The sequence below is a fragment of the Callospermophilus lateralis genome, chromosome 1 (genome assembly GCF_048772815.1).
Source record: "Callospermophilus lateralis isolate mCalLat2 chromosome 1, mCalLat2.hap1, whole genome shotgun sequence".
Taxonomy (NCBI): domain Eukaryota; kingdom Metazoa; phylum Chordata; class Mammalia; order Rodentia; family Sciuridae; genus Callospermophilus; species Callospermophilus lateralis.
Window position 1 is genome coordinate 29589855 of NC_135305.1, and position 6834 is coordinate 29596688.

Genomic DNA, 6834 nt, shown 5'->3' on the forward strand with positions numbered 1-6834 from the left:
AACTCTTCCGAATTACTAACACTTGACTAGATTCGTTTGTTTATTCCATCAAGGTTAAGAGCTAGGTTTTGTGCCAAGCCTAGGGTTACAGCAAGGCCCTCAGGGAATGAATAGGAATATCCAATTGCCTACTAAATACTTCTACCTAGAGATCTAACATCCTTCTCAGAGTCAGTAAATCTAAAGCTAAACTGCTTATCTTCTCCCACCCTTCTGCCAACCTGCCCTCCTATAAAGTCTGTGTAGGAAGTAGACCTCTATGCATCCTGCTTTCCTCCTCCTTCATGTCTCACGTCTAATCAGTCATCAAATCCTTTAATTCTCCCACGTTAAAGTTTCTCCATTCCTATGCCACAGCCTTAGGTTAAGGCCCTCATCCTCTCTTATTTGCATTACTGCAATGTATCTGGGCTTCCTATTTCCAGAACTGTCTTCATCCTGACACTTCTTGAGTCACTAAAGTGGGTTTGGGCCAAATCCCAAGAGACACAGTCGTGAACACCATAATCCCAAATGTTGAAAATCATGAAAGATCTAAAATCCTAAAAGATCAAAACCCTAAAAAATGTAATTCTGGGGGAAAAAAAATTAAATTCTTAAAAACACATTTGTTTACATCATTTAAGAGGAATTTATTTGAGAAACACAAAAACAGGACAGAACATTTCATAGACCACTTTACAGAATAAAATAGTCAATAACATTTTTGCAAGCATAAACATTCAGGTATGCTAATGACAGTTGCACTGATTTAACAATTATTAGCAGATGGATGGTATTCATAAAGAAACAACCAAAAAAAGGAATTCTATAAGTGAATATCATTATGGTTGGTAATTGTGCACATACATTCAACTTTATAACTGCTGTCATCTGAAATACCATAATGACAACTCAAGTCTTGATAAAATTGGTCAAAAACTATATGAGTTACTAGTTACCACTGCATGTGCAGTGTGGTTCAAAGAGCCAAGATCTCAAAGGACATCTCTTCATTCATTGAGGAAATTTCAAGATACTTACATACACACACATTAATTACACACAAAGTCAATGTGTAATGTGCTTTTGCAGAGTCAAATTTGCAAAAAAAAAAAAAAAAAAAAAATGCAAAAATGAATTAAAACTTTCTAAAAGTCTTAATATATCTTATATCTTCAAGATTAGAAATAATGCAAAGATGAAAGACATAGTGTGGCAAGTGGTAAAAAATAAAGTTGAAAATTTAAAACAAAAAAATTTGAAAATAAAATAAATTGGAAAATGGAAAAAAAAAAAAAAAAGTATTACGGGACAGATTATCAAGTGAAGATAGTCCATAACAGGTGGCCAACTTTCATGATCATTAAATTTCAGTCAGAGGCTTGGTAATATAATTAATGTTTCCATTTGTGTCCTGTTATAGGGAGAAGCATTGTAATCAAACTTACACAAGGGGCTGGGGTTGTGGCTCAGCGGTAGAGCACTCGCCTAGCCCATGCAAGGCCCTGGGTTCAATCCTCAGCACCACATATAAATAAATAAATAAAGATATTGTGTCCAACTAAAAAATAAATATTTAAAATAAAAACTTGGGCTGGGGATGTGGCTCAAGCGATAGCATGCTCGCCTGGCATGCGTGCGGCCCGGGTTCGATCCTCAGCACCACATACAAACAAAGATGTTGTGTCCGCCGGAAAAACTAAAATAAATAAATAAATATTAAAAATTCTCTCTCTAAAAAAAAAAAATAAAAATAAAAAAATAAAATAAAAACTTACACAATTATATTGCCATGAAAATAAGAATCTCACTAATAGTTTCCAAATCCTAGAAAGATAAGACACAGAGAAAAAATAATTATTTTATCTTTGTTCACAGAGGTATGCTTTACCAAATTGTTGCATCCTGCTTTCTCATGTCTAATCAGTCACCAAATCCTTTAATTCTCCCACGTTAAAATTTCTCCATCCCTATGCCACAGCCTTAGGTTAAAACCCTCATCCTCTCTTGTTGGCATTACTACAATGTATCTGAGCTTTCTACTTCTAGACCTGTCTTCATTCTGACACTTCTTGAGTCACTAAAGTGGGTTTGGGCATAATCCCAAGAGACATAATCGTGAACACCATAATCCCAAATGTTGAAAATCATGAAAGATCTAAAAATCCTAAAAGATCTAGATAACATAAGAGAAAGAAAAAAGAAATGTTTTTCTTAAATCTGTTAAAGAATCAGAACTGTGTCAAACAAAAGATCATAAAAATTAATTTTAGTTCAGCAGTCCATTCATCCCATGTTATTAATTCTTGTTGTGCTTGATGTTGAGTTAGCAGTTATGTGAAACAACCAGTTTCTTCATTAGCATTCTGGAAATTCTTGCCTAGTCAATGATAAGATCTTGAAGTTAGAAACCTGTACTTTTCAGATTCCTTTCATTGAATCTACTGAATAATCCATGAAGACAAAACACTTTAGGATTATAATTGCATACAACAGCTTTCAGGACATCAAAATGGTCTGTGAATGATAAAGCTTAAAAAGGCCATTAAAAAAATCTTAAAAATTTGATGAGAGTTTATTATTGAAGCCAGATTTAAAGATGGGTAGTTAGTGTAGTTAGGTAAATGGGTCCAATATCCAATAAAAAGGAAAATGAAGGCCATGTTGAGAATGGAGTCCCGGAAAAGCAGAACAACACTTGCAATGTTATTGTTCCCAAGCCCCAGAGCCCATCCCAAAGAAATGTTAATGAAACAACTCCCAGGAAACATGGAGATGCTAATCCAAAAATCCTTCCTGCCCAGATTACTCCTTTGGCCCAAGTGTGCCCACCCTTTGGGCCTTGCCACCTATATTCCATCACTGAAAGATAACAGAACAAAGGACAGGAATGGATCAGGAATGCGGGAAAGCTGAAAGAAGACCTTAGCTATAAAAGAGGGGAGACATTGCCCTTCCACGGATTCCACCTCTTGGGTCCCCTTCTTCCTTTGGGGAGAAGTCTTTTCTGCTGTCCTCTAATAAAGCTTCTACTTTCCACTCTAAACTTGCCTTGGTGTGCTTCTCTGGTGTTATACTTCAACATTGGGGAAGCAAGGACCGGTAACAGATTGGAGTTCTCCATCGAGATCTATACCGAGATAAGCGCCTCTCCATGCACCCAACATCTGTCTGAGATGCATCTTTCGCTCTCTTTCTTTCTGGAGGGTGATGTGGGCACCCGACAGATATTTAGACGCAACTAGTGCAGCCGCCACTCTTCAAGACTGAGGTGAGAGGTTTCCCAGCCTAGGCAGCTCTGAATCACCTGTTCAATACAGAGCAGGCATGTTGGGTTCTGCCAAAGCTGCTTCCCACTTTTCTGTCTGGGCCCAGAGAGCAATTGGCGTGAGTACAATCCCAATCTACCTCGAATGCGTGGAGGTGGAGGAAGGAGTTTGGAACAACTGTGGAATTCTGGTCTGGGCTACACTCAGACATATTCCTAAGATTCCTTTCTCTTGAGCCTCCTCCCGACAGCCTTCAGGAGTATCTAGGGTGATCGGTAGATGACCGGCACTGAGGGAAAGCCCCAATCACATTTGCCTCCGTGTGGGCTATGCAACACTCCCAACCCCGCATCCATTCTCTCCTGGATGCTTCCCTTCCTTCGTAGGTCAGAAATGTTAGCAATTCAGGTTGTAGGACTGAGAGAAAGACATGGGATGATTAGTAAAAGCTGCCTATTGGGGTTTTTAGCCCCCGTTCCCTCCTGACCTGCGGGAGAGATTGGGGGAGCACGCCCCTACCAGGACGAACCAAGAAAGGAAAGGGTCAAGGGTCAACTGACCAGAGGACAATCAGACACGTCAGGGAGACCAGTCAAAACAGGATCTCGTTTAATGAGAAAACACACACAGCTAATATAATTTATAGGAGCCAATCAGGATAAAGGTCAACAGGGTGGAGAGAGTTCACATGTACACCCATCCTACAGGCCGTAATGGTTGACACGAGCTATCCAAGAGGGCGGAAGGGTTCTGAGCCTGTCCTAGAGGTCGTCTGATTTTTCCTCACAACCCAGGCAACGCCTTCTGGCTGATCTCTAGGCAGCTATCTTAGCCACATGTGGTCCCAGGACCCGGAAGCGGGTAGCAAGTTAGGTTTCCTCTTTTCTGATGCAATATGCACCACATGTTAAATCATGCTCTACAACTTCCCAGGTTCCCTAATGTGATAGGTAACTTGTACTAGTCTGTTTTACCGCTCAGATGTTTAAAATGTGCTGTGTTCTATTTAAGCTGCAAGAGGGAGGCATTTTTAGAATCAATTCTTCCAGTAGTCTCTCCAATAGAAAGCACTACCTTACAACAAGGAGGTATCCCTTACCCTCAGGAGGTTCCTTTAGTCTACAGAGCACAGAGCAAAGGCAACAAGAAGAGCATGCAATTCTCTTTTGCAGTGGGTTCTTATTGGCAGGGAGGAAAGCAGTAATGCCCTTAAGTCTGAATCCTCCTGGGGTCTTTGCCACAGAGCAAACTGAGACCCTAGCACTTTGCCAAAGGGGACCAGAAACACCTTGGCAAAGCAAGGTGAGAGACAGGTTTTCTGGACCATTTAGGAAGCTCAAGCTTAGGGAGACGTCCCTAAAGAGAACAGTTTTCTCTGGCACGGGCGCCTGAGTCCTGTTTTTTTCTCTTCTCACTCAGATGGGAGCTTCTCTCTCCAATATGCCAGGAGCACCACTAACGTACATATTGAAAAATTGGGATAGATTTGACCCTCAGACGCTCAAGAAAAAGCGCCTCATTTTCTTCTGCCACCAGGCCTGGCCTCAATACAAACTCCCTGACAGAGAAACCTGGCCACCAGAGGGAAGTATCAATTTTAATACAATTTTATAGCTTGATAAATTTTGCAAAAAGGGAAGGAAAAATGGTGTGAGGTGCCGTATGTTCAGGTTTTCTTTGCCCAAAGGGAAATCCCTAAATTATGCCAACAATGTAAAGTAGACTTAGCTATGATATCTGCCATGAAGAGAGAAAATCTTGGAGACTCACCTACTGAGGAGAAAGAATCAGAGGACCCACAAAATCTCCATCTGCTGTTGGTGTGCAACAGCAGCCCTCCTGTCCTCCATATCCTGGCCTCTCTGCATTTGCCCCAATAGACAGATCAAATATATTATCTTTCCAGGAGATGCCAGGAGGAGAATTTGGATCAATCAAAATTCATACCCCCTTCTCTGTTCAAGACCTAAGGGAGACAAAAACAGGCTTGGGGAGATTTTCAGAGGACCCAGATAAAGGTATTTGACTTCACCTGGAAAGATATTATACTATTACTCAACCAGTCTTTGAATTTTAATGAGAAGGAAGCAGCCCTAAGAGCAGCTGAGGAATTGGGGGATGACCTACACCTTGCTCTTTCCCCAGCAGAACAGACTAGGAGGAAACCCAATTACCCATCTGGAGCACAGGAAGTTCCCAGAAATGATCCTGAGTGGGACCCAAAGGATAAGCAAGATGCTTGGAAAATTAGCCATTTCCAAGTGTTGATCCTTGAGGTCCTCAGGAGAATCAAACAAGAGCCCATAAACTATTCTAAGTTTTCAGAAATTATTCAGGGACCCCAAGAAAGCCCTGATATTTTCATGGAGAAACTCAGAGAGGCAATGAGAAAACACACCACCGTGGATCCTGAATCCACAGAGGGCCAATTACTTTTTTAAAAAAAAGTTATTTATTTATTTATTTATAGTCATACATGACAGAAGAATGAATTTTGACATATAATACATACATGGAATGTACATACATCAATCATATTGTCAATTCTATTCTGCTGCCCTTCCTATCCTCCTTACCTTCCCCTCCTCTCCCATCCTTTCTCTCTATTCAATCTAATATGACACACTTTTTTTTTCTTTTTCTCATTGCAACATCATATATGTATTCTGTATAATAACGAGGTTCTCCTTCCATCTTCCATGCAACTCCCCTTCTCCCTCTTTTTCCCTCCAACCTCTCTTCCCTATTTAGTGGTAGTCTTCTCATGCTCTTCTTCCCTATCCCATTTTGAGTCACCCCCCTTATATCAGAGAAGACATTCGACATTTGTTTTTTAAGGATTGGCTAACTTCACTTAGCATAATCTGCTCTAATGCCATCCATTTGCCTGCAAATGAAATGATCTTATTATTTTTTAGTGCTGAGTAATATTCCATTGTGTATAAATGCCACATTTTTTTAATCCATCCATCTATTGAAGGGCATCTGGGTTGGTTCCACATTCTAGCTATTGTGAATTGTGCTGCTATAAACATTGATGTGGCTGTGTCCCTGTAGTATGCTCTTTTTAGGTCTTTTGGGTATAGTCCAAGAAGGGGAATAGCTGGGTCAAAAGGTGGTTCCATTCCCAGCTTTCCAAGAAATCTCCATACTGCTTTCCAAATTGGCTGCACCAATTTTCAGTCCCACCAGCAATGTATGAGTGTACCTCCCCGCCCCCATCCTCACCAGCACTTATTGTTGTTTGACTTCATAATGGCTGCCATTCTTATTGGAGTGAGATGGTATCTTAGAGTAGTTTTAATTTGCATTTCTCTGATTGCTAGAGATGGTGAGCATTTTTTCATGTATTTGTTGATTGATTGTATATCCTCTTCTGAGAAGTTTCTGTTCAAGTCCTTGGCCCATTTGTTGATTGGGTTATTTGCTTTTTTGTTGTTTAACTTTTTGAGTTCTTTGTATACTCCAGAGATTAGAGCTCTATCTGATGTTTGAGGGGTAAAAATTTGTTCCCAGGATGTAGGCTCCTTATTCACCTCACATATTATTTCTCTTGCTGAGAAAAACACTTTTTAGTTTGAAT